This window comes from Salvelinus fontinalis, chromosome 3 (assembly GCF_029448725.1).
Source record: "Salvelinus fontinalis isolate EN_2023a chromosome 3, ASM2944872v1, whole genome shotgun sequence".
NCBI lineage: Eukaryota > Metazoa > Chordata > Actinopteri > Salmoniformes > Salmonidae > Salvelinus > Salvelinus fontinalis.
Window position 1 is genome coordinate 21,530,862 of NC_074667.1, and position 27,519 is coordinate 21,558,380.

Sequence of the window (27,519 nt, forward strand, 5' to 3'; positions counted from 1 at the left end):
CAACTGCTTTTAGACGGACGATTAATAGACAAGCGGGGTTTTAAAGGGTCAAAGGTTGGGTGAAACGGCTCTTTTCAATGGAGTTCCGTGGCTTTAGGGTGGGACTATTGTGCTCTTTTGATGCTATGAACTGAGTGTCTGTCTCGTCGTACAAAAACATATGAATGCAATAGCCGGCACTTCAGTGACGTTTGAGTGCGTATGAATCCCCCGATGGAAAGCGATATTGCATTTCATATGCACGCGTGTGACCACAGAAATGTGGGTAAGAACTAGGGTGAAATCAAAAGACAGAACACTTTCGATGTGGCTCCAATGTGGAGTTATTTGACATGTGGAAATAAACAATAAGCCTCGCGACTCATTGGCTCGTAGACGTAGCCCTCAGAAAAGGGAAAAGAAACAAAAAAAAAGGTATACGCTTGCTTTGTAGTAGTTACTTCTCTTTTGGAATTATCAAAGCCAGCACACAAGCGTGTACACACACACATTCCCACACAACAGCGAGGGTTGACTTGAACTGTCAGGCTTGCAACCGCTGCACCCCGCGATTTGACAGCTCCTTCTGCCCCCGAGCCTCACTTTGACTCTACCCTCCCTTTCTCCCTCTTCTTGTCCTCCTCTCTCTCTCTCCATCCCTCTCCCTCCACATCCCGTGGCCTGCCTGCTATCGTTCCACCTGTTCACTAGAGCAGGGGGCAGGAAGGAGGGCTATACACAGCCATTTGTGCTTCCGTCACACACACACACACACACACACACAAACGCATGCACACACACACTCCGTGCCAGCACGTCACAGGGAGCCGCATGGCACACACTCACTCCCTAGCTCCAACGCTCCACACAATCCTTATGGTCAGGAAATGAGGATGACGTCTCAACAGCACAATCCACGGGGCGTATAACTTAATAATAACAATAATATCTGTGCCAACACAATTTGTATGCATTATGCATTCTATTCAGAACTGATATGCAACCCAACCCTCCATTGCTTTCAAAATATTCATTTCAGTTGATCCCCGACCTCTATGCACTGGTACGCCGTGTATATAGCCATGTTACGTTTACTCTTTATTGTTAATCACGGGGTATTTTTTCCTCGTATCACTATTTCTCTCTATATGTTAACAAAAAATATATATCTTTATCTTAACTCTGCATTGTTGGATAAGGACTCGTAAGTAAGCATTTCACTGTTAGTCTACACCTGTTGTTTGCAAAGCATGTGACAAGTACAATTTGATTTGGGCTTCGCTTGAGTACATCCGCCTCAGGTCAGAAGACAACGCTGTCGGGGTTCACGCTCTTTTCAAGAGGTCATTTTCCAGGATTTTTTAAATAACATTTCTACCAGGACATAAAAAGGGAGACAGATTTCGGACACGGCCTCTGTCTTACCTACTACTTACTAAAACTTAAAATGCTTAATATTAAGGACTTAAGTATGGGTATTCGGACATGGCCAGTACTTGAGCAGACGGTGTATTACAAGAACGCTTTCTTAGGAAGCCAATTTTGTAGCATGATTTACTATAGTACCCCACACAGCTCTAGCATCACGCACTAGTCAAATCCAAATTTGGGAAACCTTGGCTATGACAAAGGTCATCGAGAAGACATTGCATGGCACCGTTACAGATCATTTAACGCAATGTTTACATTAGTGGGCCACAGCCGGACGACTTCTTGATTTTTTGCCTAGCACCTGAGACCCCTACTACTGTCAGTCTGAAAGACACGTCAAGCAGCTGGCACGTCAGCCCAAACACACACACACTATTAGGGTATAAAGAATATGGTCCAGCGGTAGCTCGGAACGACACCTGTGTTTACCAGTCAATATTTGCCTTGTGCCAGAAGTTTGTCTAGCTGGCAAGAGTGCCACCTGTCACCATATCCCTGATATGGATGAACAACAAAAAAAGGATGACCATAGAGAGAAAATGAAAAGTAATGCTGTAGTGTACATAGAAATACAATCTAGAATGGCTAGACTTTGGAGGCCCATTCCATAGCTTCTATTTTTATTCCCTGAAGTTGTTTCAAAGACCTGGTTTATTTACACATTATTTTTCATGCAAAGGATAATACAATAGATTAGAATACACTGGAATAGATGGCTTTTAAATGTTCCCCTCCCTACTCAGAACACTCCCAGGCAGTCCTAGCAACATTATTGCTTGAGAAATTTCTCTTTGCTAAGAAGCCATTTTTGATTATTTTTGGCTATTGTAATTGAAAACAAATACTTAATTGTTACCATGAAATTACTTGATATTGAGATAACGGCTGCACTGGTCCTTTAATCTGCATACTGTGTATTACTACTAATCATACTACATCCTGTTTAGTACAAACGTATGCCATATGAAACAAATATCAACATTACTACTCATCCATACTGTGAAGGCGTCATCGAATTCGGAATCGCACTTGTTCAGAGCCAAATCGTTGATTTTTGTCGGGAATTGTTCCTCTATTCTGATTATCGGCTGTCGAACACACGTGGGTGTGAAAAGACAATTATCTTCCTCGAGAGTGTGCAGCAAATTCTACTAGATGAAAAGCCGAAATGAGTATGACATCTGGGCATTTAAAATACTCATTTATCAAAATATTATTTAGGCCGACTAAAACTGAAAAAGATTTACAACCTTCAACGGCCTACTACGTAGGACGGAAGTACGCGTATTTGGACACAGCCTACCTCTTAAATCGTTCATGTTATTTTCTTATTCTATATAGATAGATATCTCCTGTGCACCAGGTGTCTCCAATCTCCCACTCTAATAAGCAATCTAACAGCTGTGGAGAGACTGTCACTCAGGGGGGGTAGATAGGTTTTGAGAAACAGATGAAGCAGTGAACTGGAATGGCCGACATCCTCCTTGCTGTGGTCTATTCCCTCATGGCTCGTAAAAGAGTCACTGCATTTAATAACTAGATCAAATGTGACACGTGTGTGTCTTGAGGGTAATTGCGTTATATTTGAGTGGGTAATCAGATGACAAATGCAGATGAAAGAAGAAAGTTGAAGCATGTTTAATTGATAAGAGTGACTGAGATAGGAGTGTGGTACAGAAATGTCAATTATATGTCATCAGATACGAAAGCTCTGAGTCTCATACTGGGATGAAGGAAAGGAAACAAGGATACAAGGAAGGAAATAAAGATACATACTATAGAGTCTCCAACCTCCACTCTGGACCTTGAAAAAAACCTGGCTTCATTGTTCCCCTCTAATCAGGGACTGATTTAGACCTGAGACACCAGGTGTGTACAATTAATTATCAAGTAGAACAGAAAACCAACAGACTCCTGACCTCGTAGGGTAAGAGTTGAATACCCGTTATAGGGTGCCCCGAGCGGATTGAAACCATGCTTTGGTGATGAAATTTAACATCCTTATGTTATAAAATATACTAAACAAAAATCAAAAAAATTAACATGCAACAATGAATGATTTACATGGTTTACATGTAACATGTCATAAGGAAATCGGTTAATTGAAAAATTCATTAGGCCCTAATTTATGGGGATACAGATATGCATCTGTTGCTCACAGATACCTAAAAAAAAAGAAAGGTAGGGCGTGGAATAGAAAAACCAGTCACTATCTGGTGTGACCACCATTTGCCTCATGCAGCGCAACACATCTCCTTCGCATAGAGTTGAACAGGCTGTTGATTGTGGCCTGTGGAATGTTGTCCCACTCGTCTACAATGGTTGTGCAAAGTTGCTGGATATTAGCGGGAACTGGAACACGCTGTCGTGCGCGTCGATCCAGAGCATCCCAAACATGCTCAATGGGTGACATGTCTGGTGAGTATACAGGCCATGGAAGAACTGGGACATTTTCATCTTCCGGGAACTGTTTACAGATCCTTGCGACATGGGTCCGTGCGTTATCATGCTGAAACATGAGGTGATGGCGGCAGATGATTGGCACTACAATGGGCCTCAGGATCTTGACAAGGTATCTCTCTGCATTCAAATTTCCATCGATATAATGCAATTGTGTTTGTTTTCCATAGCTTATGCCTGCCCATACCATAACCCCACAGCCACCATGGGGCACTCGGTTCCCAACGTTGACATCAGCAAACTGCTAGCCCACACAATGCCATACACGTGGTCAGAGGTTGTGAGGCCGGTTGGACGCACTGCCAAATTCTCTAAAATGACATTGGAGGTGGCTTATGGTAGAGAAATGAAAATGTAACTCTGGTGGACAATTCTGCAGTCAGCATGCCAATTGCACGCTCCCTCAAAATTGGAGACATGTGGCATTGTGTTGTGTGACAAAACTGCACATTTTAGAGTGTCCTTTTATTTTCCCCAGCACAAGGTGCACCTGTATAATGATCATGCTGTTTAACCTTTTCAATAGGGGGTGCTGTTTGCACTTTGTAATAATTTCGTTCCCAAATTAAACTGCCTCGTACTCAATTCTTGCTCGTACAATATGCATATTATTATTACTATTGGATAGAAAACACTCTAGTTTCTAAAACCGTTTGAATTATATCTGTGAGTAAAACAGAACTCGAGTTGGAGCAATTTTCCAATGAGGAAGTGAGGAATCTGAAATCTGCAGGCTGTTCTGAGGTCGGTTTATTAATTTGCATGACTTCTATTGGTTGAGATGCACTGCATACGCCTTCCCCTGGATGTCAGCAAATAGTGAGAATTGAAATGGAGTTGCTAGGCAGATCTGAGGCCTTATAAATGGGCTGGCAACGTGGGGTCCTCCCTTTCTTCTCTTCGCCTTGACGCAAGACAGACCTCAGGATGGCGTTCTAGAAAGCTCCCGTTATAGCCCTTAGATATATCCGGCTCTGATTTTATTCGATATAGGTGTTAAAGACATCATAATGTTGTTATTTTAAACCGAGTTATATCAGTTTATATCAGTATATTGCGATTTTCGGGTATTTATTTGTGCTGCGTTCTAGGGAGTTGGGTACGTCTGGTCCACATGGCTAATGTTTACTGCTAATTCCAACGTTGAAGGCGACAATCTACAACCGAGCAACGATTCTTTTGGAAAAAGGACAACTTGCCCAAGATTCTGATGGGAGCTCATCAAAAAGAAAGAACTATTTATGATGTTAATTCGTTGTTCTGTTGAAAAATTTAAAACTCATACTCCGCCATTAATTTCGGTGCGGCCTCGCTTTAACGCACGCTGTATGTCTAACACAGCGATTGCATTAAGAACTAATGTATCTTTCATTTGTTGTCCAACCTGTATTTTTTAGTCAAGTTTAAATTTAGTTACTGATTAGATTAGGTGCCTCTCTCAAGATTTCTCCCGACATATTGTTGGCAGCTTGGCTACTATTCTCATTGTATAACCACGATTTGTGCCGCTAAATATGCACATTTTCGAACAAACTCTATATGTATTGTGTAATATGATGTTATAGGACTGTCATCTAAAGAAGTTTGAGAAGGTTAGTGAAAAAATTAATATATTTTGCTGGTTTATTCGTTATCGCTATTGTTGGCTTGAATCAATGATGTTGTGTGGTTGGCTATTGTAGTAAGCTAATATAATGCTATATTGTGTTTTCGCTGTAAAACACTTAAAAAATCTGAAATATTGTCTGGATTCACAAGATCTTTGTCTTTCATTTGCTGTACGCTGTGTATTTTTCATAAATTACTTATGAGTATTTAGGTAATTCATGTTGGTCTCTGTAGTTATTCTAGTTGCTTTGGTGAGAGTTGTGATGGTGGCTGCAATGGTAAACTATGATTTATACCTGAAATATGCACATTTTTCGAACAAAACATATGCTATACAATAAATATGTTATCAGACTGTCATCTGATGAAGTTGTTTCTTGGTTAGTGGCTATTTATATCTTTATTTGGTCGAAATTGTGATAGCTACCTATGCAGGAAAAAAATGCTGGACAAAAAAAGTTGTGTCTTTTGCTATCGTGGTTAGCTAATAGAAATACATATTGTCTTCCCTGTAAAACATTTTAAAAATCAGAAATGATGGCTGGATTCACAAGATGTGTATCTTTCATCTGGTGTCTTGGACTTGTGATTTAATGATATTTAGATGCTAGTATTTACTTGTGACGCTATGCTAGGCTATGCTAGTCAGCTTTTTTACTGATGGGGGTGCTCCCGGATCCGGGATTGTGATGAAGTAGTTAATCAGCGTCTTGATATGCCACACTTGTCAGGTGGATAAATTATCTTGGCAAAGGAGAAATGCTCACTAACAGAGATGTAAATACATTTGTGCATAACATTTGAGAGAAATAAGCTTTTTTTGTGCGTATGGAACATTTCTGTGATCTTTCATTTCAGCTCATGAAACCACACACTTTACATGTTGTGTTTATATTTTTGTTCATTGTACATCTTACCAAGACAAATATAATTATTTATGTTATGAATCGTACAGTGGGGTCTTTAACATATCATTATATCCCCAAAAAATTGATTTGTAGCCTAATACATCTGATAATAAGCAACGAGCTCTGCTGACATGTTTCTTGTCACAACTTTTGAGGATTTTATCGTCGTCTTCCGAGGTATTTCCGTGGGTCGCAAAAAGCTAAATTAGCATGACATGAGCCGAATTAAAAGTAAAAGGCAATGGAATTAAAATGCTTGGTCCAGTGCTCCATTGATATTTCACAGAAATATGCTTATTTTTGTGAGAAATAGTAGAAAGAGGAATTAATCATTAGTATACTAAAATTGAGATCGAGCTTACCTCTATATTGTTTTATGTCCTGCAGATTCGAGAAGAAAGATGAGTTGGAGAAAGTGAGCCTTAATTCTTGCACAGAATTTCTCTCTGGCCTCCATTGATTTAGTTATCCTAATTCTGACCATCCTACAAGGGTAAAAACTCCAATAACTTTTGAACAGATGATGATAGAGACAAGAGGTTTGGACCATTGATTTTTTAAATAGGATTATATACATCATTAACATATTTTACCCATTGGTCAAAATGTATATTTATGGATCGACAACTCATAGCCATGTCTGACATGTATTGGGGTGCACAATCATAGCTTGATTTAAAAAGCAATAGAAGAATCTTAAAATTAACTCAATTTTTTTTTTTTTTTTTATCAACTCACAAGCAGCCAGTGCAGAGACTTTAAATCCGGTGTAATGTCTGCTCTCCGTCTTGTCTTGGTCAGTACCCATGCTGCAACATTCAGTGCACAACACATCAAGTCACAACTTGGGGATATTTCCTGGCGTGTGGCCATTCCGACCCACACATAGCCAAACGTTATGTTGTAAATCAAGGACACCTGACAGACAATGTGACAGTCCCACAACGACGACACCAATGTCTCAAACAACAAACGGAAAAGAGCTTCTGCATTTGAGTAAATAGTCAAAATGACTCGCCTTTCGCTTCACAAGCGAGTCACGTAGAGCGCTTCTAAATGACTAATTCTACTTGTGTTTTTAGAAAGATACATTTCCATCAAAAGGCCTCGGTAGTTCTACGCTCTGAATGCTTAGAAATCCATATAAAAGAAATTACAAAACCCCCCCAAAAAAGGACCATTGCACCCACCTAACTACCGCCCTCGCACTCCAACCGACAAAACTCTCAGGAGATAGATATATACATAGCGAGAAAGAGAGATAGAATGAAAAAAAGAGATAGCGAGAGAAAGAGTTAGTCAAAAAGAGGACAAGAAGAGAAGGCTGCCCGCAAAGCCAAGGACACCAAAGGGTTAAGCTGTCGCCCCCTTAGCACCACCACCGCTATCATTGCTGCCTCAATCCCTCCAACCCCGGTCCCCCCCCCCGCCATATGGATCTAATCGGGCAAGAGGCTGGCCAGCTGGGACCCCCAACAGTCACCTGTGATGGAGAAAGAGGAGACAGAAGGGCCTCAGCTCCCCCAGCCAAGGGGAGAGACACAATACTGTGTTCCAAGGGAAGGAGGAGAGAGGGATAGAGGGAGGAGGGGTAAAGACACGAGGCACTGAATGCAGCGGGGTGAGAGTGGACTTAAGGCTGGAAACAAAGCCTGCACCTGGTCTCTGCCCGTCCACACGCACTGACAATACAGCTCACATCTGTTACCCTCTCTGCCTTTCTCTAGCTCGGTCTGTCGCCCATACACACACAAACACATGCGCAAAAAACACGCAGCACAAACACACAAAAGCACACACGCAAAATAACACAGACATTTCACACAAACACCTGCGGTCGGGCCGAGCCATCCTCGTGTCCTCCACAGCTAAGCAACAGGTTTGAACAACTTCCCCCATGACAACTGGGTAAATAAAAGCTTAGGGCTTGCTCCTAAATTGGGGATGTGTGTGTGTGTGTGTGTGTGTGTGTGTGTGTGTGTGTGTGTGTGTGTGTGTGTGTGTGTGTGTGTGTGTGTGTGTGTGTGTGTGTGTGTGTGTGTGTGTGTGTGTGTGTGGTGTCAGCTTTCTGATATGCGGGAGGCATACGCTGATAGCTCCATTCAGCTCATTTGAAGAAGAAAAAAAACTTTATTTATAGTCTTTGCCTCTCGACGGCGACAACTCCAATCTGCCAATGGAACATTTTATAGTAACCTACCTAGTGTCCAATCAACTGGGGCTGTTAAAATTATTAATTTACTACCTATGGACAGGTAAATAAAATCTAGAATATTCTGTGGGGCCTTGATCCAAGAAAGACACAAATTAAGTCCTGCCTAACATTTCAGACATCCAAACTGTATCACAAATGGCTGCCTATTCCCTATATAGCGGAGCAATATGGCCTTTGATCAAAACGAGTGCACTATTAAGGGAATGGGCAGCCATTTGGGACGTACCCCAAGTCTGTTGGACAAGCAACGTCGGGGAAAAGAAATTGGTCTACGCGTTAGAGGCGCCACAGAGGGGGAAAAGGCCTCGAAACGGCCCGGCTGTGTGTTTGTCTTGGCTCGCCTTACATCTCCAGCCCGCAGCAAACTACATAGATGGACCCAGGCCCCACGTCAACAGGGTACCTTTGTGTGTGTTTGTGTGTGTGTCCGCGTGTGTGTGTCCCGAGTGCGTGTGAGTAAGTAACAGATGTGTCGTCGACGTGGGCCCATCGTGTTTCTCAGAGACGGAGGGATGGGAGAAAAGAGGAGGGGGGGGGGGGGGGGTTTCTTCTGACCGATCTCCCCCCAAAAAATCCAGTCTATAACCTCGTCTCTCAGCAGTAATTACAAAAACACAAAACGGCTGTCCTGACTGGTGCCTGTAAAAAATGACTGCGGGGATGGAATAGCACTTACTGGCACTGAACGACAGAGACACAGCAGAGAGAGAGGAGAATGAAAAACGAGAGAGCAAAAGCATAGGACTGTACGGTGGACAAACGCCAGCTCTAAAAAAAAAAAAAATGTTAAAAGTGGCCCCATGACAAAAAAAAGTGACATTGAATTCAAAAAGCAGGGAAAGAACGGGGCGATTGGGAGAGAGGACTCATAAATACTGTAGGGCCAGTGGGAAGGGAACGGCTTCCACGTGGAGATGAGATCAGAACTCTGGGTTTAAATGGCCCTCCACGTGTGCGACAGGGTGCATCCCATAAGGCTCTGGTCAATGTAGGGAACTATATAGGAAATACGGTGCTTCTACACCCCCCTGGACACTACTCAATCCCAATTGTTAAGAATGGCTGTGACATTCTTCTATTTCACAGAGACAATGGGGGTTTGCCTTCATATTGTGCATTTCGGGTGTGTTTCCGTTCCACACAGAGTATTGTTGCATTTGATGAATGTATGAATCCAAATGGCTTCGGCCAACCTCTAGAAACCTGGTTAACGGATTTGATTGAATACGGTCATTTTAAAATCTCTGCGGACTGCATCTTCATTTAACAAAACAAGTAATAGGGAAGTCTTCTGATATACTAGTATGTTGGACTCTGAAACAGAGCCACACACACACAGTCTGCAATCAATGGCCCGATTGTCACTTTTTGACTGGGAGTATCATCCATTTCAGAGTGGCACAACACACACCTGTGTCACTGAGTGCCTCTGGGTGCAATGTGTCTGTCTGTCTGTAGAGGCTAGTACCAGGTGTGGGGTCAGTCACCACGTGAGTGGGAAACTCATACAAAATTCAGTGAACACACCTGTGCAAAACAAATGCTTGTCCAAAAGCCCAAAAAAATCACACACACTGGATGAAGTGACATAACCCCTATTCCCATCCTTCATCCATCCCCATACCAGCAGCACTCCTTCTCATTGCCCTGTAGATGATCTGCTTATAGGGTTACAGCCCTTCTCACCTCTCCGTGCCAAATTGATTTGCTTGCAAACGATCATCCGAATCCCCACCACCCTGATGTCTCTTTCATCTCCAGCTGCGCCCATGAAAAACCACCGCCGACAATTACACGACACATTAAAAAAAAACACACGGGGAAGCAGCGCGAGTAGTGTTTTCGTCCATTCGGATTTTACCTCAACTTTCTGCCGCCACTTTTGATTGACGGTCCGGCTCGCAAAAAAAAACACACCGATAAAACTCCCTTGACACTGCGCACGGTCGTAAATCAGAGAGTGGTGGGTGCTTTTGAGTTCTTCCGTCTTTGGAAGGGTCAGACAAACCGGCTCCTATTCATTACGAACCGCCTGACATTCCACTTAACCTGCTGGCCTGGACAGCACTCGTTTTCTATCATGTCGGACATGGACAGTCAGAGCGGCAGCTCCGAGGCAAAAGCGTGTGACACTAGTCTACTATAGCAGGCACAGGCAGCGTTAGTCTGATTAAGCAGCCTGTAAAACCAAATTAGTTGGTACATACAGCCTGAAACTAATGACTGCAAAATCCCGGAAAGTATCCTTACAAGCCAGAATGTTTAATAAAATGACATGTAAAGTAGGTGACTAAACTTGGCGTCTGAGTTGAGTGTCCACTAGTGTGCCCAGTGGACTGGAGCCCCAACGTTACATAAAATTAAATTATCAAAAACAGCTTATTTCAGAACCCAATGAATAGCCTGCAATGACACAGAACAACGTTGTGTGCAATTACTCAAGTCTGCACACACATCGTCGCCGCTCAACTCCATCGTAATTGGTGGAGCGGAGTTTAAATCGGCTACATTTAAACTTAAAGCGGCAATGTGGTTCTGAGGCTCCGTATAGAGGGTGTGAAGCTTCACAGTTGTGAATCTTCCAGGTCTGCAGAGGCCAAATCAAGTACCATACAGCATTTGTTTTTTTACATTGCATAGGCTCGGTATAGCTCTGAAGTTGACAGGATTGGATAACGGAAGACGGAAGGGGCGGTACGTTCTGTATAAACCTGCTCTGTGAAGTGCCTGTGTGCAATAACTCAAATTGCCTTTTGCACTCCTTCCAAACAGCGCGATTTAAAAAAATAATAATAATAATCATTTTTTTGCAAAGGGTAAAGTCTACAAAACTTGGTGCACTCTGTTCATAACAGATTCTAGTTTTGGGAACAAATGTTGAATCGATGATAAAAGTTGCAGAATGTAGGCCAAAATCCATCTCGTTCCATCTTCTCCCACTGCCCGCCAGTGGGCTTCCTCTCACTACCATATTTGGTAGTAAGAGGAAACGCCAACCGGATGCTTCACATTTATACATCTAGTGGAATATCTGTCTCATTGTTCTATCTGTGGATCTACTCTGCTCCCTGAAGTACAATAAGTATGAATGCCCTGACTTCTGAAGAGGCCGCATTGCAGTAAATGCTGTACGGCCAATGAAGACTCCATATTGACCATGCTTCTAGCTTTCATCGGTTGTCTGTGCGGTTCGTCCTTCAGCTGCTCATAATTTGAGTCAAAAATATCCACAGGATAGTAATGTTAACCCCACTTAGAGAGTCGGTAGGTAGCTTATATGGTTTGCTTTGGCACCAAGGTAAACGTTCGTTTTATATTGGATAGGCCTATTTGGTTCTCTCATCAATAGCTATTGAACCAAGCATGCCATGACAATGAAAATATTCAGAGTCAGGGGAATATGGAGAACAATCCATACCTTAAAAAATATATAGATGTATATCTTTAGATGTTTTTGAAGATTGAAAACTTGAACATACCATTTTCATTCATACATTCCTGTAGTTATGTCTAAAATAAGAGTACGTTTAAATCTGGCTTGTATAGGGACCATTTCCATGATTTTGCAGGCATTCGTTTCAGGATGTGTACATACCAATTCATTGTGTATTACAGCCTGATTGAACAAACTAAGGCAGTGTTGTCCATACAATTGGATGCAGGCTTTCAACAGGAACGAGAGAGGCTAGTAAGACAAGCGTGTTTGAGACCAGGTGCACGGAGGGAGGATTAATATGCACAGCTCCACCAAGGCAAACAGGAGGTCAATCAAAGCCAGATGTTCAATACGCCACAGGCCGTGTTTAACGCATTAATAAGCCTTGGTTTTCACGACGCAGATTATGACGGTGGAATACTTGCACGTAGACAGAGGGAAAACAACAGAAGATGAGTAATAAAAGTGATAAATAGTCAGATATGGGAAATGTTCGGAGTATACCCCCTGAACTCAAAATGTTCTAAGTTCTTAAATGGTTGGGAGAAAGCCAGGAGAATGGCCCTGGAGTATGTGTGTAAAGCATTGCAGTGTAATGTTGGACTTATAACCTACTGTCTTGCATTGACGTGGAGCCTACAGGCCTTTTCACATGCAATGTAGGCTTATCCTTACCCAATTTATTTACCCAATTTACTTGCTTCATGAATTAGCTTTCAAGAGAGTCCACTAATAGCCTAATATTCTCTCTGCAACTTCAACATGAAACCCGTGACCTAAGGAATGAGGGTGGAGTGAATAAAAATACACACATGGAGACATAACTATTTCCACATTCATGCAATGCCCCATTAATCATCAGCCAGCCATATGTGCCCATTTCCCAGGTGTGTGCCAGAGTAGGCCCATGTATGTACTAATCCACCGGGGTTGAGCTATGGGTTAAGGCTTCCTCATACTACGTTCCGTTTGCGTCTAGCAGAACTCGGCTAGGCGTAACCGAACGCCTGTGCTCGCATACTCCCGATAAGACCTTTGCATGCAAAATGAGAAAAAAAATGACTTGTTTGTCCCTCGAGACACCGTAGCAACAAAATAGCCACGGTACAGTTCGAATCAAATTTGATTTGTTACACGCGCCGAATTCAACAGGTGTAGCCCTTACAGTGAAATGCGTACTTACAAGCCCTTAACCAACAATGCTTTCAGAAGGAAAACATATTAAGTAAAAAATATAAGTAAAATAATTAAACAGCAGCAGTAAAATAACAATAGCGAGGCTATATAAAGGGGGTACCAGTATAGTCAATGTGCGGGGGCACCGGTTAGTCGAGGTAATATGTACATGTAGGTAGAGTTAAAGTGACCACGCATGGATGATAAACAGCGAGTAGCAGCAGTAAAAGAGGGGTCTGGGTAGCCCTTTGATTATCTGTTCAGGATTCTTATGGCTTGGGGTAGAAGCTGTTAAGAAGCCTTTTGGACCAAGACTTGGTGCTCCGGTACCACTTGCCGTGCGATAGCAGAGAGAACAGTCTATGACTACGGTGGCTGGAGTCTTTGACAATTTTTAAGGCCGTCCTCTGACACCACCTGTTATAGAGGTCCTGGATGGCGGAAAGCTTGGCCCCAGTGATGTACTGACCGTACGCACTACCTTCTGTAGTGCCTTGCTGTCGAAGGCCGAGCAGTTGCCATACCAGGCAGTGATGCAACCAGGCAGGATGCTCTCGATGGTGCAACTGTACCCATGCCAAATCTTTTCAATCTCCTGAGGGGGGAATAGGCTTTGTCGACTGTCTTAGTGTGTTTGGACCATGATAGTTTGTTGGTGATGTGGAAACCGAGGAACTTGAAGCTCTCAACCTGCTCCATTGCAGCCCCGTTGATGAGAATGGGGGCGTGCTAGGTCCTCCTTTTCCTGTCACCTACAATCATCTCCTTTGTCTTAATCACGTTGAGGGAGAGGTTGTTATCCTGGAACCAAACGGCCAGGTCTCTGAACTCCTCCATATAGGCTGTCTCATCGCTGTTGGTGTCATCGGCAAACTTGATTAAGGTGTTGGAGTCATGCCTAGCCACGCAGTCATGAGTGAACAGGGAGTACAAGAGGGGACTGAGCACCCACCCCTGAGGGCCCCCTGTGTTGAGGATCAGCATGGCGGATGTGTTGTTACCTATCCTTACCACTTGGGGGCGGCCCATCAGGAAGTCCAGGATCTAGTTGCAGAGGGAGGTGTTTAGTCCCAGGGTCCCTATCTTAGTGATGAGCTTTGAGGGCACTATGGTGTTGAACGCTGAGCTGTAGTCAATGAATAGCATTCTCACATAGGTATTCATTTTGTCCAGGAGGGATAGGGCAGTGTTGAGTGCAACAGAGATTGCATCAGCTGTGGATCTGTTGAGGCGGTATGCAAATTGGAGTGGGTCTAGGGTGTCTGGGATAATGGTATTGATGTGAGCCATGACCAGCCTTTCAAAGCACTTCATGGCTACAGATGTGAATGCTATGTGTCGGTAGTAATTTAGGCAGGTTACCTTAGTGTTCTTGGGCACAGGGACCGTGGTGGTCTGTTTGAAACATGTTGCTATTACAGGCTCAGTCAGGGACAGTTTGAAAATGTCAGTGAAGACACTTGCCAGTTGGTCAGCGCATGCTCGGAGTACACGTCTGCCTTGTGAATGTTGACCTGTTTAGAGGTCTTACTCACATCGGCTACGGAAGTGATCACAGTCGTCCGGGAACAGCTGATGCTCTCAAGCGAGCATAGAAGTAATTTAGCTCGTCTGGTAGGCTCGTGTCACTGGGCAGCTCGCAGCTGTGCTTTCCTTTGTAGTCTAATAGTTTGCAAGCCCTGCCACATCCGATAAGCGTCGGAGCCGGTGTAATACGATTCAAGTTTAGTCCTGTATTGACGCTTTGCCTGTTTTTGGTTCGCCGGAGGGCATAGCAGGGGGGACGATGTCATCGATGCACTTATGAAGCAAGTGACCAATGTGGTGTACCCCTCAATGTCAGAATATTTTTTTTATTTCACCTTTATTTAACTAGGCAAGTCAGTTAAGAACAAATTCTTATTTACAATGACAGCCTACCCCGGCCAAACCCGGACAACGCTGGGAAAATTGTACACCACCCTATGGGACTCCCAATCACAGCCGGATGTGATGCAGCCTGGATCCGAACCAGGGACTGCAGTGACCCTTCTTGCACTGAGATGCAGTGCCTTAGACCGCTGCACCACTCGGGAGCCCGGAACATACTCCAGTATGTGCTAGCAAAACAGTCCTGTAGCTTAGCATCTGCTTCCTCTGACCATTTTCTTATTGACCGAATCACTGGTGCTTCCTGCTTTAGTTTGTAAGCAGGAATCAGGAGGTTAGAATTATGGTCAGATTTACCAAATGGAGGGCGAGGGAGAGCTTTGTATGCATCTCTGTGTGTGGAGAAAAGGTGATCTAGAGTTTTTTCCCTCTGGTTGCACATTTAACATGCTGGTAGAAAATATATCAAACGGATTTGAGTTTTCCTGCATTCTAGTCCCCGGCCACTAGGAGCGCCGCCTCTGGATGAGCATTTTCCTGTTTACTTATGGCTGTATACAGCTCATTGAGTGCAGCCCTAGTGCCAGCATCGGTTTGTGGTGGTGTGTAGACAGCTACGAAAAATACAGATGATAAACTCCTGGTAAATAGTGTGGTCTACAGCATATCATGAGATACCCTACCTCAGGCAAGCAAAACCTTGAGACTTCCTTATATTTCGTGCACCAGCTGTTGTTGAGAAATATACATAGACCGCCACCCCTTGTCTTACCAGAGGCCGCTGTTCTATCCCGCCAGCTGTATGTTATTCATGTTGTTCGTTCAGCCACGACTCAGTGAAATATAAGATATTAGTTTTTAATATCTCGTTGGTAGGATATATGTGATTGTAGTTCATCTATTTTATTATCAATTGATTGTATGTTGGCTAATAGGACCCTATGGTAAAGGTAGATTACCCTCTTGGCAACGGATCCTAACAAAGCACCCGGATCTTAGTCCACGATACCTCCGTCTCTTTCTCCTGCAGATGACGGTGATGACGGCCTTGTCAGGCGTCTGTAGTAAATCCTTCCCGTCTGACTCGTTGAAGAAAAAGTATTCCTCCAGTATGGGGTGAGTAGTCGCTGTCCTGACATCTAGAAGCTATTTCCGGTCATAAGACACAGTGGCAGAAACATTATGTGCAAAATAACTTACAAATAACGCGAAAAAACATACAAAATTGCACAATTGGTTACGGGATCGTAAAACAGCAGCCATCTCCTTCGGCGCCATTCTAGCGCAGTTCCTCAAAATAGTCTGAATTAATTTAAGATAAATCAAGAAATCTGTAATTCATTTTGTCGTTTTTGCCAGGGAGGCCTTTGTCGCTTCATTTTTCATCAGGCTAAGATGTTTGGTGCAAACTAACTTCTACTTGCCTCAAGGACAAATGTAGTGTAAACAAACAGCCGGGGAAAATCTCTGCCGAACTCCAAAACAAACTAAAACATCACAAAATGTCATCATAATATACAGTATGTGCGAACAGGCGCGCCAAGTTTCGACTGGATAGCATGCGACAGGCTTTAGTCAGTCCTAATGTTGGAGCTCCACTGCCTCTGCCAGAGAGAGAGATAAGGACAACAAAGGGACCAGCTGTGCTTAGAACAATGGAGAAAATTTGTGTGGGGGGGGATGCAGGGGATGGGTGTTTATGCATTTGTGTGTTCCAGTGCAGTTGTGTTACGGCTGTGAAGATACCAGTATCGCAATATTCTTTTAATAGCAAAAAATGAAAACACGAAGCAGATCAAGCTCTTTGGTCCTTTCAAAACCTGCTGTATGTAAAATATTGTGTGCTATAGCTTGATAAAGAAATCAAATGTGACTCTGGATGACAACATAATGATCTTTTCCTAAAGTAGTTATATCCGCTTCTTATTTTGTTTCCTTGCCATGCTACTAACGAGTATCGCGATACTGGTATCGTCCCGGCCCTGATTGTGTGTGGGTGTTCCACACAGTGTGTGTGCATGTTTTTGTGTGTGTGCACATGATTGTGCGTTTCTAAGAGCGTGTCTGTGCGCAAGATTGTGTGTTCCTACTTGGGTGTGTGGGAAGTGCATTACTGTTTTTCTATGCTCTATACTACCTACATTCGGGGGCCCAAAGCGGGGGTGCGTCTCGCTTCTCTGTACAGTCAGTCGCAGGTCCATACCTCACGGCTTAGGAGAGGAAAATAGACAATAGGACAGAGAAGACCGCAGAGAGTTTGTTTGCGCGCCATAATTAAATACATACTTGGTTAATGTGAAACAGAAACCTGGGAGTGGAAAAGAGGAGGCTAGTGGCAGGACCTATGGGAGGACATGCTCATTGGGACGGCTGGAATGGAATAAATGGAACAAAAATCAAGCACATCAAACAAATGGCAACCACATGTTCGACTCCGTTCCATTAATTCCATTCCAGCCGTTACAATGAACCCGCCCTCTTATAGTTCCTCCCACCAGCCTCCTTTGGAAGGGAGGCATGTGCTGACTTGGGAGAGTAGGAAGGAGGGAAGGAGAGTGAGGAAGGTAAAGGAGGAAGAGAGAAAGGAGAGGGATCAATAGGAAGGGAAAGAAAGAGGAAGAGAGAGAGGATAGTAAAAAAGACAGAAAACGGGGCTACAGTACGAAACATATGAAAAAGAGAGCGGGGGGGTTCAACAAAAGGGGAGCGAGAGGAGAGTGGATAGTGTAGAGAGTGTAAGGGAGAAAAAGGGGGAGGAGAGACAGAAGTGTTTGTGTTGGATGGTGGCTGTCGTACAGCCTGTGAGGTGGGCCTGAGCCAACACACACACACACACTCTGTAGAGGTCACGGATGATAGATAGATCACAGAGAGAGGGAGAGAGAAAAACAGATATAAAGAGAGAGAGAGAGAGAGAGAGGTGTACCTCTGGGTGTCTGTGGGCCCTGAGCATGGTTCTGATTGAGGTCATGCATGGGGAAAGGGAAAAGAACACACCAAACAATCTCCTTTAAAGGCATACTGCGTGATGTAGGCTGTTTATCTACCCAGACAAACTCATGAAGACCATTTTTGTCTTTGTGCAGTTTATTGAAGTTAGCATATCGTTAGCCTAGCACAATAGCTGGAAGTATTTCACCTTTATTTAAAATCGGCATGTCAGCTAAGACGGCCTAGGAACAGTGGGTTAACTGCTGTGTTCAGGGGCGGAACGGCAGATTTTTACCTTGTCGGCACGGGGATTTGATCTTGCAACCTTTCGGTTACTAGTCCAACGCTCTAACCACTAGGCTACCTGCCGTCCCATAAAGTATCCCGTTACAGTAGCCGGCTCCTCTCAAAAGCAGGGGCCTAGACAGATACAACATTGCGCCTGACTTGGTAAGTAGATAAACAACCTAAATCTCCCTTTAACACAGCTTCTATCTACGAATCAACCTCTCACTTACACACACCGCGACAAAACAGTGCACGACAAAGCCTATTCCACCTCAGGAGACTGAAAAGAATTGGCATGGGTCCTCAGATCCTAAAAAGGTTCTACAGCTGCACCATCGAGAGCATCCTGACGGGTTGCATCACTCCCTGTTATGGCAACTGCTCAGCCTCCGACCGCAAGGCACCACAGAGGGTAGTGCGTACGGCCAGTACATCACTGGGGCCAACCTTCCCGCCATCCAGGACCTCTATACCAGGCGGTGTCAGAGGAAGGCCTTAAAAATGGTCAAAAACTCCAGCCACCCTAGTCATAGACTGTTCTCTCTGCTACCGCACGGCAAGTGGTACCGGAGCGCCAAGTCTAGGTCCAAAAGAGTTCTTAACAGCTTCTACCCCCAAGCCATAAGAATCCTGAACAGATAATCAAAGGGCTACCCAGACCCCTCTTTTATGCTGCTGCTACTCTCTGTTTATTATCTATTTATGGTCACTTTAACTCTACCTACATGTACATATTACCTCAATTACCTCGACTAACCGGTGCCCCCGCACATTGACTCTGTACTGGTACCCCCTGTATATAGCCTCACTGTTGCTATTGTTATTTTACTGCTGCTGTTTAATTATTTGTAACTTATTTTACATTTTACTTATGTATTTTGTACTTAACACGTTTTTTCTTCTTAACTTCTTAAAGCATTGCTGGTTAAGGGCTTGTAAGTAGGCATTTCACTGTAAGGTCTACTACACCTGTTGTATTCGACACATGTGACAAATACAATTTGATTTGTACTCCCTACACACACAGAACCTAATATATACAAATCACACATACGTACTTTCTCTTACACACACACACTACTTTTTCTTACACACAACACTCAAAGGACCACAGACGATAGGGTTCACCAACCACCACTGACACTAAGGGCCATTTCTCAGGGGCTCAACATGCCGTTTAGCGCCGTCACTCCCCCAAGACCCCCCCCCCCCCTCCCCAAGACGGGAAACTTATCTCTTCAAACCAGTACAGTGAACAAAGGCCTGCGGTTCTGGGTCACTGGGCTGGGGCACAAGGCATTACCCTGAGCAGTCCCCACCAGAGCCATAGGCTCCAAGCCAGACCTATGACTCTGACACTTCTCAAAAGAAGGGGGCCCTCATAGGACCTCAATGGAGAACTGGTTGGGGTGGGGGCATTCACACACACTCATGAACATACACGCTCATACACTTAAACACAGGCAATATCTTCCCCCCCACACCACACACAAGCACTCTCTCTCATACACACACACACTAATTCCTCATATACATATAGACAGTTTGCTCTAAAATGGACATTTAGAGAGAGCAAATTGTTGTGATTGGGGCCTCTTCTGAGCACAAGATGACAGGTCATCGTCATCCCCACCTCACCCCTCTTCCTCCCCCAGGCTAGATATCACAGGCCTAATCACTGGAACTATTCAAGAGCTTCCTGCTCCGCAATGTTTGAAGCAGCTGCTTGGAACTTCTGTGCGTGTGCGTGTGTGTGTGTGTGTGTGTGTGTGTGTGTGTGTGTGTGTGTGTGTGTGTGTGTGTGTGTGTGTGTGTGTGTGTGTGTGTGTGTACCAAAGAGAGCGATGGAAAGAGGGAGGGGAAAATAAATGTAGCATTCTAAGGATTTTAATGCTGAGTGGACAAAGGTTAATGGTGTCGATGACTTCATGAAAGTCTGATCTTTCTCATTCATCTCAGCAATTAATCACTGATAATTGGTATAGACTAGGTATACATTCAAACTTCATAGGTAAGAGAACGTAGGTGGATGAGTGTTTGAATGGATTTTTCCAAACTGTATTGTAAAAGTATCACAATATCCTAATATGTCTATATAAACCAAATGACAAATGATTCGAAACTGTTGAAAATGCACGTGTGGAGACGGAAGAAAATGGGGGCCCATATCTTTCTCTCTCACACACACACACACACACACACACACACACACACACACACACACACACACACACACACACACACACACACACACACACACACACACACACACACACACACACACACACACACACACACACACGGCTCCTGCTGTCAGGAATATGACAATGTCCAGCCGGCCTCCAGACCCGAGACTCCCTGTCTCCAGCCTGCCCAGTCCTTTCTCCCGACAGGCGTGGAGTCCTGCTGTACTTGGCTGAGACTTGCCAGGTCCCCTCTCTGTCTGTCTCTCTCTCTCTCTCTCTCCATTCCTCTCTCTCCATCCACTCCACCCCAGCAAACATAAATACACAGAGACGAGTCCATTCACTGTACCAATAAGACTATCCTTCCCCTTCATTGTTTTACCTCAAAACATGCCCAGGCATCACCCTTTGATGCAGCAGAGCTCTTCTTGAAAAATATATAGCTTGCCCTACACTATAATACATGTACTAGGTATGTACTTGAGTTGCTAACAATTTCAATTCATTATTAGCTATGGAAAAGTGTGAGGCTTGCACACAGTGTTAGCAACAAGAGTATTCTCTGGATCATGGCTCTCCAACCCTGTTCCTGGAGAGCTACCGTCCTGTAGGTACCTCGCTGATTCTAATAATTAGCTGGTTGATAAGCTGAATCAGGTTAGTTACAACTGGTGTTGGATTGAAAACCTACAGGACGGTAGCTCTCTAGGAACAGGGATGAGGTGCCCTGCTCTGGATATTACTCTTCACAACGTGTTGCCAGGTAAACTTTTAGGCATAAGGAAAGCATGAAAGATCGCAATATCCTTCCTTAAATCGTCACTGACTTGTCATAGTCACCACCCAAGCCTCACCTCAACATAAGCGTTCATTTTGTTTACCTTGAAAGCATGGAATAGCCTGGCAGTACAGCCCACAAGCAAATGATCACTTGTCACTCAAAACAACTGAAAAATATCTAAACGACTAAGCAACCTCCGAGTAGTAAGTAGTCCTGCATTTACAGTGTCGGTTCCAATTCAAAACCAGACCCAATGCCATAACAAACAGTCATTTGCAATAAATACTGAGCTGACAGAATTGGTCTCAAAAGGCTGCGGTTTTGTTGGTGCTAAGCTAACTCTTAGCCATGTGCATCCCTCTCTTCCCTTGGCAGACAATGATAAAGAGATGAGGAGAAGATAAGAAAAGGGGGGGATGATGCACCATCTGTACAGAGGCTAATTGGGCTAGACAAAGCACACTCACACACTGAACTCACTGAAGCACATACACAGAGACAGATTAAATACAACAAAAATAGAATATGCACTTGGCGCACACGAGGAAAAGTGAAGGAATATGTTTTTACCTCCACCCTAGTAGAGTCGGCTCTTGTCGTTCCTAATTCAGCTGGGGTGCCTTTGCTTTCTTATCTTTATCTTCTCTCCCTCTCCACGCCTTCATATGTCAGGCATGTGTTTGCGTTCCCACATATGTGAGCCCCAGTGTGGCCGAGTCCAGAGCCAAAGAAACACAGATGGCTCCCAGATGGAAGAGGATATCCAGGCAGTCCAGCACTGTGCGTTCTCGCTCTTTCTCTTGCTCTGTTCGTTCTCTCTCGCTCTGTGCCTGTTCTCTTGCTCTCTCTTTGTCACTGCTCTCTCTCTCTCTCTGTCACACACACTGTGTGTTCTCTCTCTACCTCTCGCTCTGCTGTGTGAACCTCTCACTCTCGCTCTCTCTCTCTCTCACCCTCCCTCTGTCTGTCTCTCTGACTCCTCCCCCCTTTTCCCACAGACTCTCTCCTCTTTTTCCAGGGACAGTCTGCTGGGCTGATGTCACCGACAAGGCCACGTCCCCCCTATTTAATGTATTTACCGACGGACCTCGTGATTAACATAACTAATTGTACTGGCACCTTCAGGCTAAACAAAGGCTGTGACAAGTAAGGGTGGGGGGTTGGGGGGCATTACTTTCCTCTATACCCCCCCCCTTCAAGAGTGGGGCTCTCACAATGTTTTATACCCCCTCTGTAGCCCTTTTTCTTTCTTTGGCTCTCTTTTTGTTTCACCACCTTAATGCAGTCTGGTAGGCCATTGAATCCAGTGTGTGCACACTTGAGGGGAGATGAATGCAACCTCTTGTCCTCAAGCTTCACTGAGTTAAATTTAAGCCAGCAACTGATTTATCGGCAGTACAAGAGAGAAAGAGAGAAAGACGGATACAAATCGTAGAAAGTGGATGGTTCTGCTTTTCGCCAACATTTTTTGGGGGGAATGAAACCTCTAAAAAAAAATATAATTATAATGCAGATTTTAGATTGTCAAGACTGGGTTCCTTCTAATTCTGTGGTGAGTCAATGATTAGGCTCTATAATTGACAACTGGCAAACCACGTACATATAATCAAGGCATTTCAAGGCTCCAGACAGGAGTACTCTAAATAGCACACAAGTGCTCAAACAAACAAACAAACAGCAGTCCAAGACAAACACTAACAGTTCATTAAGACGTGATATAACCCGTCCTTGCACACATATACACACACACACACATCCTAATTGCCTCCCAAGGTTCAGCTGATACTGCAGGTTAAAACGAGGCAACTGAGCCAAGCGCAGACACACACACACACACACACACACACACACACACACACACACACACACACACACACACACACACACACGCGCGCGCACGCACAGCACAGCTTTATTTGATATCCTTGGACTGATACATTTAGAGAGTGCATCTGGCCAAGGGAGAGAGGGCCAGGTGGCCGTGGCAGAAGGAACAGGAGGTGCAGCACTGACTGCGGGTGCTCTGCAGATGATAAGCCCAGACGCTACGCTCGCTAGCCCTACAGGTCAGTGTGTCCATGCTAGCTAGCACTTAAGTCAGATAACACACACCAACCAACCATTCTTACTTAGCCTTTAGCTTTCTCTGCCACGCATACCGTCTGAACTGTCTATGTTTTGCCAATAATCGCTGCATCGAGGGAGAAAGCAAAGCATACACTTATGTAGTCATTTTTTTAAGGGGGGAAAGTCAATATTGAATGCGGTATGGAATTGCTTTAGCTCCTTCATGCAGTCTCCCACAGCTGTTAACCATTGTGCTAGGCTATGCGGCCGAGACTGGGGGGAAAAAAAGGAAAAGGGGACGTTGCTAGCTGCCCACAAAATGAGACACCCCAGTGAACCTCGAGCATCTGTTTCTGTTCACACACTCTCTCTCTCCGAACATCTACTTTTAGAAAAATAAACAGAGTGCTTAAACGACAGCACCGGCACTCTCCTGTAGTCCAGGGGTGGGAGGAACGAGGAGTTTGGGGAGTTTGGATGTTTGGAGCGTCTAAAGGGTAGAGAGAGAAATATATCATCATTACCTCACCCACACACTAATTATGCCTTGTGATGGATAGCTTGTTGTGTGAGTGAGGGGAATAGAAGGAGGATTGTGGCCTTGAGTCCACAGTGAGCTCATACAATACAGCTATGGGTCGAATAGATACAGATGTGTAGGGCCAATACCTTGACCATTTGGAGCGCGTGTGACTGTGTGTGTGTGTCACCTGCTTCGTAAAACAAAAGGTGTAGACTAACAGTGAGGTGCTTACCTACGGGCCCTTCACAACAATGCAGAGAAAATAATAACACAGGGAATAAATGCACAATAAGTAACAATAACTTTGCTATATACACGGGGTACCACTACCGAATCGATGTGCAGGGGTACGATGTAATTGAGGTAGATATGTACACATAGGTAGGGATAAATTGACTAGGCAACAGGATAGATAATAAACAGTAGCAGCAGCGTATGTGATGAGTCAAATGAGTTAGTGCAAAAAGGGTCAATGCAGATATTCCGGGTCGCTATTGGTTAACTATTTAACTAACTAGCAGTCGTATGGCTTGGGGGTAGAAGCTGTTCAGGGTCCTGTTGGTTCCAGACTTGGTGGATTGGTACCGCTTGCTGTGCGGTAGCAGAGAGAACAGTATGACTTGGGTGTCTGGCGTTTTTGACCATTTTTAGGGCCTTCCTCTGACACCACCTGGTATAGAGGTCCTGGATGGCAGGGAGCTTGGCCCCAGTGATGTACCAGGTCGTATGCACTACCCTCTATAGCGCCTTGCGGTCGGATGCTAAGCAGTTGCCATACCAAGCAGTGATGCAGCCAGTCAAGATGTTCTCAGTGGTGCAGCTTTATAACGCTTTTAGGATCTGAGGGTCCATGCTGAATCTTTTCAGCCTCCTAAGGGGGAACAGGCGTTGTCGTGCCTTCTTCGCGACTGTGTTGGTGTGTGCGGACAATGTTAATTCCTAAGTGATGTGGACACCGAGGAACTTGAAGCTCTATCCCCGCTCCACTACAGCCCCATCAATGTGGATGGGGGTGTGCTCGGCCCTCTGTTTCCTGGAATCCACAATCAGCTCCTTTGTCTTGTTGAGGGAGAGGTTGTTGTCCTGGCACCACACAGCCAGGTCACTGACAGCCTCCTCCCTAATAAGCTTTCTCATCGTCATCGGTGGTCAGGCCAACCATCGTTGTGTCGTCAGCAAAATTAATGATGGTGTTGGAGTCGTGCTTGGCCACACAATTGTGGGTGAACAGGGAGTACAGGAGGGGACTAAGCACTCACCCCTGAGGGGCCTCCGTGTTGAGGGTCAGTATGGCGGATGTGTTGTTGCCTACCCTCACCATCTGGAGGTGGTCCGTCAAGAAGTGCAGGATCCAGTTGCAGAGGGAGGTGTTCAGTCCTAGGGTCCTGAGCTTCGTGATGAGGGTACTATGGTGTTGAACACTGAGCTATAGTCAATGAACAGCATTATCACGTACAGTAGGTGTTCCTCTTGTCCAGGTGGGAGAGGGAAAAGGGGACATTGTGGTCACACCTCGGTAAGTGATAATTTTTTGGAGGACCCAATATCAGTGAAAATGACACAACTCCCTTCACTATTGAGCAGAGACTAGAGACACTCCCGGGACCACTCTTTACATTTCCTGAAATTTTTGATGACAAGACCCGGGAAATTAGCCTACAACATTTCCCTCCCAATGTTGCCCTCATGCAATTACACAAAATACACAAGATGCGCAGCAGCAGATTGTCCAAAAAAATAAAAAAGCACATTAACAGCACATCCAAACAGGTTGTTGCATAGAAACCTTTAGAATAGTGTATTTACACAAAGTCACCATAAAATCAAAGCACATGAATGATTGACACTGCCGGACTGCACACTAGACGGACTGCACACTAGACCCGAATGCAGTTAAGAGTAATCAGATCTGAAAATTACATCCCGGTCCGACTCAAGCCCGGTGACCTGAAGCCCGAGCCCAGGCCTGGTACGAGATCACAGAAATGAAATGAGCCCGAAAAAAGGCTATATTGATTTAAACTGGTGTTGAGAACAAAGGGGCAGAGGCGGGCGGCAGCGGAGTGAGGAGACAAGGAAACAGCCATAACTCATAACTCACCTTAGTTATGATCAACTGAATGATGAAAATATTGGAATAAAGTAGGATAATGCATTTGAAGGCATGTATCAAATTCTTGTTTGTACTGAAACTCCCAAAGTCATATCCAACCGTTATACTAAGTTAAATGTATGTGGTCACCTAGATTATATTTCCCAGCGCCGTTTTGATTGGGATAGCGCCATCGCACGGCTTTGAGACGAGCGTGGGAGACTCATCTGGGTAATTCAATCATTATCAGATTTTTGTTTGTTTCCACTGTATCTCCGTTTGGATATTTGGTAACAATTTTGGCTGGGGAAAGTTGACGTGAGGGCTAATGATAATCTTTATTCTAGTTTGCTCGTCTATTAGATGATCAGGAACATTTTGCTAAGCATGTCGTACGAGTGGATTTTTGCTTTTCACTCCCGTCCTACCCCCGACCAAAAACCCGTGACTTAGTAATTAATTAGTAAATGTGATTTTTTTTTTCCTTCACTGAATCTCTGCCTGTATATTTGGTTAACGGATCTCTGGCTGGAATTGGAGGTGGCAAGCTCATTTATTCATTCGCTCATCTATCACTGATCAGAAAAACAATTTAGCATGCAATAATGTAGCCCGAATCAAGTGTATTATATATCTATTGACTCACGTAGTAGTAGCCTATATATAGAGTTAAGTCCAAGTGGTGCATTCTGAAACCAAGTTGAGTCGAGTACCAAGTTCTTTTCAAGTCAAGTCTCAAGGCAAGTCAAAAAAATCTATACATGCAACTACTTGTTCAACTCCATATCTTGGTATATTTATTAAGGCTACCAGGCAGACATTTTCATTCTTCTATCTACCACACATTTAGATTATTCTATGTAATTATAAAATAGGGACCTTGTAGCAGTGGTAAGTGCATTAAATCAGCAGAAGGCAAGGCAGCTTGACGTGCTCAGTGTAGATTTATTTGCAGGTCTTGGTGATCCAATGGTGAAAGCACCATATCATACAAAACATACAAGTAGATTTACCAAATATAATCGCCCAAAAGAAATAGCCTCCGTATCAGGCTTAACCTGTCCTAAATGAACAGACACTGGTAGAGGACAAGACAGCATAGCCTCCCCTTGAGAACCCAAATCAAATCTGTCCAGCAGGAGCTCAAACAGGTACATAATATAAACACTTGGCTCCCAGGACCATACAATTACCCATTTGGCAATTACAACCACTGGTTCTACATTGTAAAAGGCAATTTCCAAATCCATTGTTACATTTGTCTTAATCAGACTTAATGATTATTGATATTTCAACACCATGCATTCATGGAACAATCCTTTTCTACTATTCAAAGTTCAGACTCCAAAGCATGGAGCGCAGGCCACGTAGCCAATTTCTATGCGCACCGAGGCACGCGCGCTCCTATTACGCGCGAACAAAAATGTCAACGACACAGACACGTCGAACTCCGACATAACCTGGGAAATATGAACGAAGGAAGCCATACATTGAGTAAACAGAACTTCTACCTACAAGCTTCATAAGTTAATGATCAATTTCAAGCAATTTGTACATACCTTTGCTAGT

At 44.2% G+C, this 27,519-nt stretch overlaps 1 protein-coding gene across 2 annotated transcripts in view; it reads right to left on the minus strand.

Moving 5' to 3' along the window:
- LOC129840930 (protein CBFA2T2-like) overlaps nucleotides 1-27,519 on the minus strand; it is a 54,037-nt gene that overhangs the window by 14,956 nt on the left and 11,562 nt on the right. Inside the window, exon 1 of one of the 2 annotated variants that reach the window (XM_055908987.1) lies at nucleotides 21,839-22,196. The exons of the other annotated variant lie outside the window; for it this stretch is intronic. The gene's annotated coding sequence lies outside the window, so the exon portion shown is untranslated. Of the gene's footprint in view, nucleotides 1-21,838; nucleotides 22,197-27,519 lie in introns of those variants that run through there. 2 annotated transcript variants of the gene reach the window in all.